General features: G+C 35.9%; 1 pseudogene; it reads left to right on the top strand.

The window, feature by feature from the left end:
- The first annotated feature begins 3,685 nt into the window (after positions 1-3,685).
- On the top strand, positions 3,686-4,174 carry LOC137733202 (large ribosomal subunit protein uL6-like; annotated as a pseudogene).
- Positions 4,175-6,357: the final 2,183 nt, after the last annotated feature.

Here is a 6,357-nt window from a genome sequence, read left to right as displayed (position 1 = left end):
TATAAATTCTCTAGCATTATCGAGTCTCCCGAACTTTAAGGGATAAGTAGGGTGGTGAACCCTTAAAATCGGCCAAGAGGTTTAGCAGCAATGTGTGTAGACAAACATGTGACCAGTTTGTCGATTCATCAACCAAAGCCATAAGTATTTATATGGTTCGCATTTTGGTTGTATTAGTTCACATATATTCCTTTTCCACTATGAAAAGAGGGTGATTTCGTATCTTTGTGAGGAATGATTTAGAAAATCAATTTCCCCAATGAGTAAGCTTGACAAAGTGTACTTGTAGACACAAGATCCTTACTTCGGGTAAGGAGATGCATCGTAACATCATTGTTCGACCTAAGTGTCCCAAATGGTCATGCCAAATCAAATAAATTGCTTAATCACTAGCCTCCAGGCCGGCCACATGTGGCATGTTCCTAGTTGGGAGACAGCCCATTGGCCCCAAAGCAAAGCTTTAGGCTCATTTTTGGAGTTGGTGCAAAGATATTTCACTTTATTTTCTTCCATGGTTTCATTCACGATCATTGTCATCTCAAATATCCTTAAGACTCAATGACGTTCTTTCGAAACGAGGAGAATATAAGGTCTCTGAAATGGTAATACAGTACCATTCATACAATGAGGAGCGTGCCAATGCTCTTAATCAGGTTGGATATATCTGAAGTCGTTGCTAAAGATGTGATTTTAGGTATAAAGTTAGTGTCACATTCATCCAGACTACTAACTTTCCCACATTCGTACCTAATCACGTATTTAATTGAATTCGGTCACATGTATACAAGAACACATGATTCATTAACTCATATTCGAGGGCAATATCAATAAGATTATCCATAACTAAAACAAACACCAAACGTGAATCCAAGAACAAGGAAAAATGTTCACAAAGTAAATGGTTTACTGAGAGGATTCGGCCTACAAGGCATTCATGTCAAAATTCTGCTCTTCCAATGGTGTTCGGTGAAGCAAAAATAGTTTCACATATTGACTATGAGAATGGTACTCCTTAACGACATTGGTAGAGGCACGAACAGGTGCATAACCAATGATTTATTCCATCAAGACGGAAGTAGATTTTGTAGGGTTAAGGTTTAGGAATACTATCCCTTATTCTTGAAGTTTTAGGTCTTAGGTGCCAAAGATCATGCTTTAAGCATGATGCCATACCTTGGCAGGCCCTGATTCTACCATATGTTGTAAAAACAAACTCGAAATTAGATTGTGAAAGAGATAGACCCATAATTGGGTTCGGTAGACTCCAGCTAAAGCTAGAAGGTCTGTTTGGTAGGCCTCTGCCGAAGCAGAGGAATACCTTTTGGTGCACCTCTTCCGAAGCAAAGCATGCCCTTTGGTGCATCCCTGCCAAAACAAGGCACCACCATTCGATAGGCTTTGACCAACTGGGTTGAGCCATTCGGTAAACTCCAGCCGAACTGGATATATACCGTTCAGTAAACTTCAGCCAAAGTTGGGTCTATACCTTTCTTTCATGTTTGTGATAGTAATTAGATCTGAGAATTTGGTAAACTTCTGTTCTCTACATGACTACCTCATGAGCGAGTTAGAAACATCGAAGTACGAGAAAAAGTATTCTCGAGACGAAATTCTATCAGATTTATAAACTTCAGAATTGTACTCATTCATAAACGTAATCATGGTGTGCTTCAGGCAATATATTTCATGATTAGACGGTTCGTAGGAATGAGCCAAAGAGCCATGGAATCCTCATTTGGGAGGTATTTCCTTTTGTAATGCTTCGGGCATAAGTCTTCGAATAAAGATCATGGCAGAGGCTTATTTAGCTTTTTCATACCATTGTTAGCTTCAATTATTTCTCAACCTCTTGATAGTCAAGTGGAGATTCACATCTTGTATCCACATGAAGTGGTTTCTATCAAGAAACGTCCAAATTAATGAAATCAAACTTGCTACAATTCGACAATCTACTTAATAGAGGGAAGAAGATTGTGATTGGTGCTATGGAAATAAGATATCCATAAGCATCAAAGTTAGAACATTCGGGTTCTAAGACAAGGTTTACATGAAAAACATCAGGTTTTCATGGGTGTATTGTTTTATGAAAACTTAGGGTTTTAAAGGCACTAACTTCGAAACTACAAATTCAAGTTTAGTTATGAACTTCTGGTTCATAAAAAGAGGTACGTGTAAGAACACAAAATACAATATACAATTAAGTGTAGTGAATTTGGGTTGCTTCAAGAACTCAAGTATGAGTGTTTTGGGACTACGAAAGGTAATCAACGGTTCAAAGAAAAGAAATAAAATATTGAGTCGTTAATGTCCAAAAGTGGGCTACAGGCCAATAATTTTGGATATCTTGTCATATTAGTGGATTGTTGGTCACTTTAATTAATTCAATAGATCGAGGCCATTTAGGGTCAATCCTAGAAGAAAAATAAAACAAAGTTTCAGGCCATATTTTGGGCCAGATGGCTATGGGCCATTTGAAAGAAAAACCCAAAAAATTCGCTAAGACCATGAAATTGGGCACCAAAAATATGGATGCGAGTTGAAAAAAAAAAAGCCAAAAATGGCTTTAGGTCGAGAAAAAAAAGGTAGCTCAGCATTGGATTGCTGGTTGCTGTCCAATCTGAATAGCCTAGCAACTGCAGGCTGATGTTCGGCTGTGTGAGGCTCTGTAGGGTTGCTGCACTCATTGGCCGAGAGAGAAAAAAATTCACAAGTAGCAGGCTTGCTACTACAATGCAAGCCAGGGTGGGAAAACAAAACAAAAGCCCAGCAACATGGGTTGCTAGAGGCGGACCATTGCGTGGAGGAAACCAAGTAGCAGTCGAGTTTTTGGGCCAAGGAGCAGAAGCCCAGCAAGGCTGGCTTCTAATGAGGTGGCACGGATTAGGGTTGCAGGCCCAATCGTGAAGAACCCAAGCATGCAGGCTTGGTGATACACACACAGCAAGCCCAAATGGCTGCTACACTTTTGGTCCATGTTTAGCTGAAGCCGCGATTTTCCCATATTTTCTTTTTATATATTTTTTTTTGAAATCTAGGGTTTGAAAAAAAAAAACCCTAAATTGCTTCTAATTTCTTTCGATTCTTTGACTCACAAATTCCACATAGCGATTTATAATTGCGTAGTGCATGAATGTGTGTGTGTATGTCAGAAGGAAAATATAAATATAAGGGTTCATGCATTATGAGGAATGTTTTCATGCTTCATGGTCGTTTCAAATATCTTCCTTTATTTTAAACATACCTAATTGGCAGAAAACAACAAAAGCTTTGAATTTGTAGAAGATCCTTCTTGGAATGCCGGGATTGCATCTCCAATGCGTTGTATCACGTTCAACACATAAAAATTAAATTGAATCAATAGCATGTAGATCAATTCAATAAAATAATAAATAAATCATAAAAAGAAAGGAAAACTAATGATAAGGGTTTGAAAATTTTGAATGTTAACCAAAAATCATGTACTAACTTTATTTAATGGTTAGGACAAAACCCAATATTAAACTTAAAATGGTCCAAACTATAAATTTCCAATTTTGCCCCTACGACAAGTCTTTGTTCGTTTATCCTCTCTTCCTTTCTTATCTCTGCTATTCCCTGCCTCCATAACCTCAAATTCCTCATCTCCTTTCGTCACCAACCGGAGCTGCAAAGCGAGAGAGTGAAAGAAACAACCAGAGCAGCGAATATGATGACCATCCTCTCCTCTGAGACCATGGACATCCATGACGGTGTCAAGATCAAGGTCCACGCCAAGATCATTAAGGACCTCACGGGAATACAACCAGAAAGCTAAAGCTGAAAGTCAAGGCCTGGATCGGATCCCTCAAAATCAGCCCCGCCATCCGCACCGCTCTCTCCCACATTGGAAATCTCATCACCAAGGGGTATCGCTACAAGATGCGTTTGTGTATGCTAATTTTTCCATCAATGCCTCCATCACTAATGAGACCAAGTTGATCGACACACGTAACTTTTTGAAAAAAGGTGAGTAAGGTAGATATGATGATGTTTCTATCACCCAATGTGAAAAGGTCAAGGATAACCCCATCTTGGATGGAAATGAATTTTTCTCGATCTTGTGCCCTGATCAACTAGAAATGCCATCTTGTATATCAAGAAGTTTCTTGATGGTATCTATGTAAGCGAAAGGGGAACCATTGTTGCAGAGGAATGAAGGGTGTTTGTTTTTGTGTTCTTTCTGAATGTAGTTTAATTTCTTCATGGGATTGACTAGTTATTCCTTTTGTTGGAGAGTTCCTATGGAAGAAAATATATCAAAGGGCAGATACAGGCTGCGGCTTCTGTTAAATGTTTGATTGTGTTGCTGTTTTTGGTAAGAAATTAGAGAGAAATATATTAAATATCTGTCATGGTTGATATATTTGATTCATTTCATAGAGGAATAATGGAGAAACTGATGGATTTAAGTACTTAAGGGAAAGCTGCCCTTTTGTAATCACTAAGCTACTGCGTTACGTTGGAAGTATGAGTGAGCATTCTTTTGTTACTTCTGGGTATGATGAAGCATTGATTGGAATGGAAGGCAGATTTAAGGCAAAGTTGTATTGATTTGGAAAATAAGCCATTAGAATGCTAAAATAAAAATGAGAGTTTGGTTCGTTTAATTTTTTTGTTTGCTTGTAATATCTCATGTTCTCAAGGATTTGTTTTGTGATGTAGTTTATAAACCTTTGATGATGGATGGCTATTATATGTGTGCATTTGGGGTGCTGTGTCGTGTGTTTGTGAATGAAAATAATAAATTTGTAAATGAAAATTTATGTGGTGTATTTGGAGGTGTTTTAAAATTGTGTTTTTGTTTCATGCATAACAAAAAAATCGTTGTTTAGTTTAAGAAATAGTGATATTACTTGTGTTCAATTCTATAAATAGTTAATGTTCAATTTTAGAAATAGGTAGTGTTCAATTTCAGCAATAGAACTCATGTTCAGTTTCATAAATAGTACTCGTGTTCAGTTTCATAAATAGTTCCCGTGTTCACTTGCATAAATAGTAATTGTGTTCAGTTTCATAAATAGTGATAATACCCATTTTCAATTTAAGAAATAGTCAGTGTTAAGTTTAAGAAATAGTGATAATCACAATGTTCAGTTTAAGAAATAATAGTGACAACACACATATTCAATTCTCGAAATAGTGTTTAGTTTAAAAGTCAGTGATGACATCAGTACTCAGTTTAAGAAATAGTGATAGTATCTTTGTTCAATTCGAAAAATTGTTAGTATTTAGTTTAAGAAATAATGATAGTACAAGTTTTCAATTTAATAAATAGTCAGTTTTCAATTAATAAATAGTCAGTTTTCAGTTCTAGAAATAGTCAATGTTTAGTTTAAGAAATAGTAACAGTACCTATGTTCAATTCCAAAAATAGTCAGTGTTCAACTTAAGAAATAATCAGTATTCAGTTTAAGAAATAGTGATAATATTAGTCTTAAGTTTAAGAAATAGTGATAATATTAGTCTTAAGTTTAAGAAATAGTGATAATACCTATGTTTAGTATACAAAATAGTGAGTATTCAGTTTAAGAAATAGTGATAATAGTTGTGTTCAGTTTACGAAATAGTGAATGTTCAGTTTAAGAAATAGTGAGTGTTCAGTTTAAGAAATAATGATAGTGCCAGTGTTCAATTTAAGAAATAATAATAGTACTAGTGTTCTATTTAAGAAATAGTATCGATACCCCTATCCAATTCGAGAAATAGTTAGTGTTCAACGTTTATAATTGATAATTTTGTTTAATTGGGGAAATAATGTAGCTATTTGATTTTCCTTTTTTTACTTGAAGACGTAAAGTATCAAATTGTTAGTATGATATCAATGCATTTTTTGTTGATTTGTTTTTCAGGTTGTTGCTGGGACAGAACAAAGCCACGAACAACACTGCCGGTAAAGGTAGGTAATAAGAAGAAGGTGGTGATGTTGAAAACACCTGAGCCGGTGAAAATACCAAAGCTTTACGAGCAAATCTACAAAACCATTGTTTTATCCGTCAAGAGTTGAGACCCCACTAGCAAATCTACAAAGACTCAAAAACTGAAAATGAAATTGGGATAATTACCAATGGAGTGGCTCTTGCATGCCAGGAGAATGGATTCTAAGTGGTAAGCAAAATTAAGGGTGGAAATTGATCAACAAAAGAATCTAAACCACCTAATTACAAAAAAGTGATAAACTAATAAAATAATAACAATAAAAAAACATAATATATATATATATATATAATAAAAGAAATTGGGGAAGCAATTGCACCCATTTTCTTTAAACGTGCAAAATGGTTTGAGGAGGTGGCCACTCTCCTTCACCCACATTGAGTTTTACTTTCTTTCAGGAGGAAG

This window comes from Pyrus communis, chromosome 5 (genome assembly GCF_963583255.1).
Source record: "Pyrus communis chromosome 5, drPyrComm1.1, whole genome shotgun sequence".
NCBI lineage: Eukaryota > Viridiplantae > Streptophyta > Magnoliopsida > Rosales > Rosaceae > Pyrus > Pyrus communis.
Note: the sequence above shows the minus strand (reverse complement) of the source record. Positions and strands in the feature narration are given on the sequence as shown.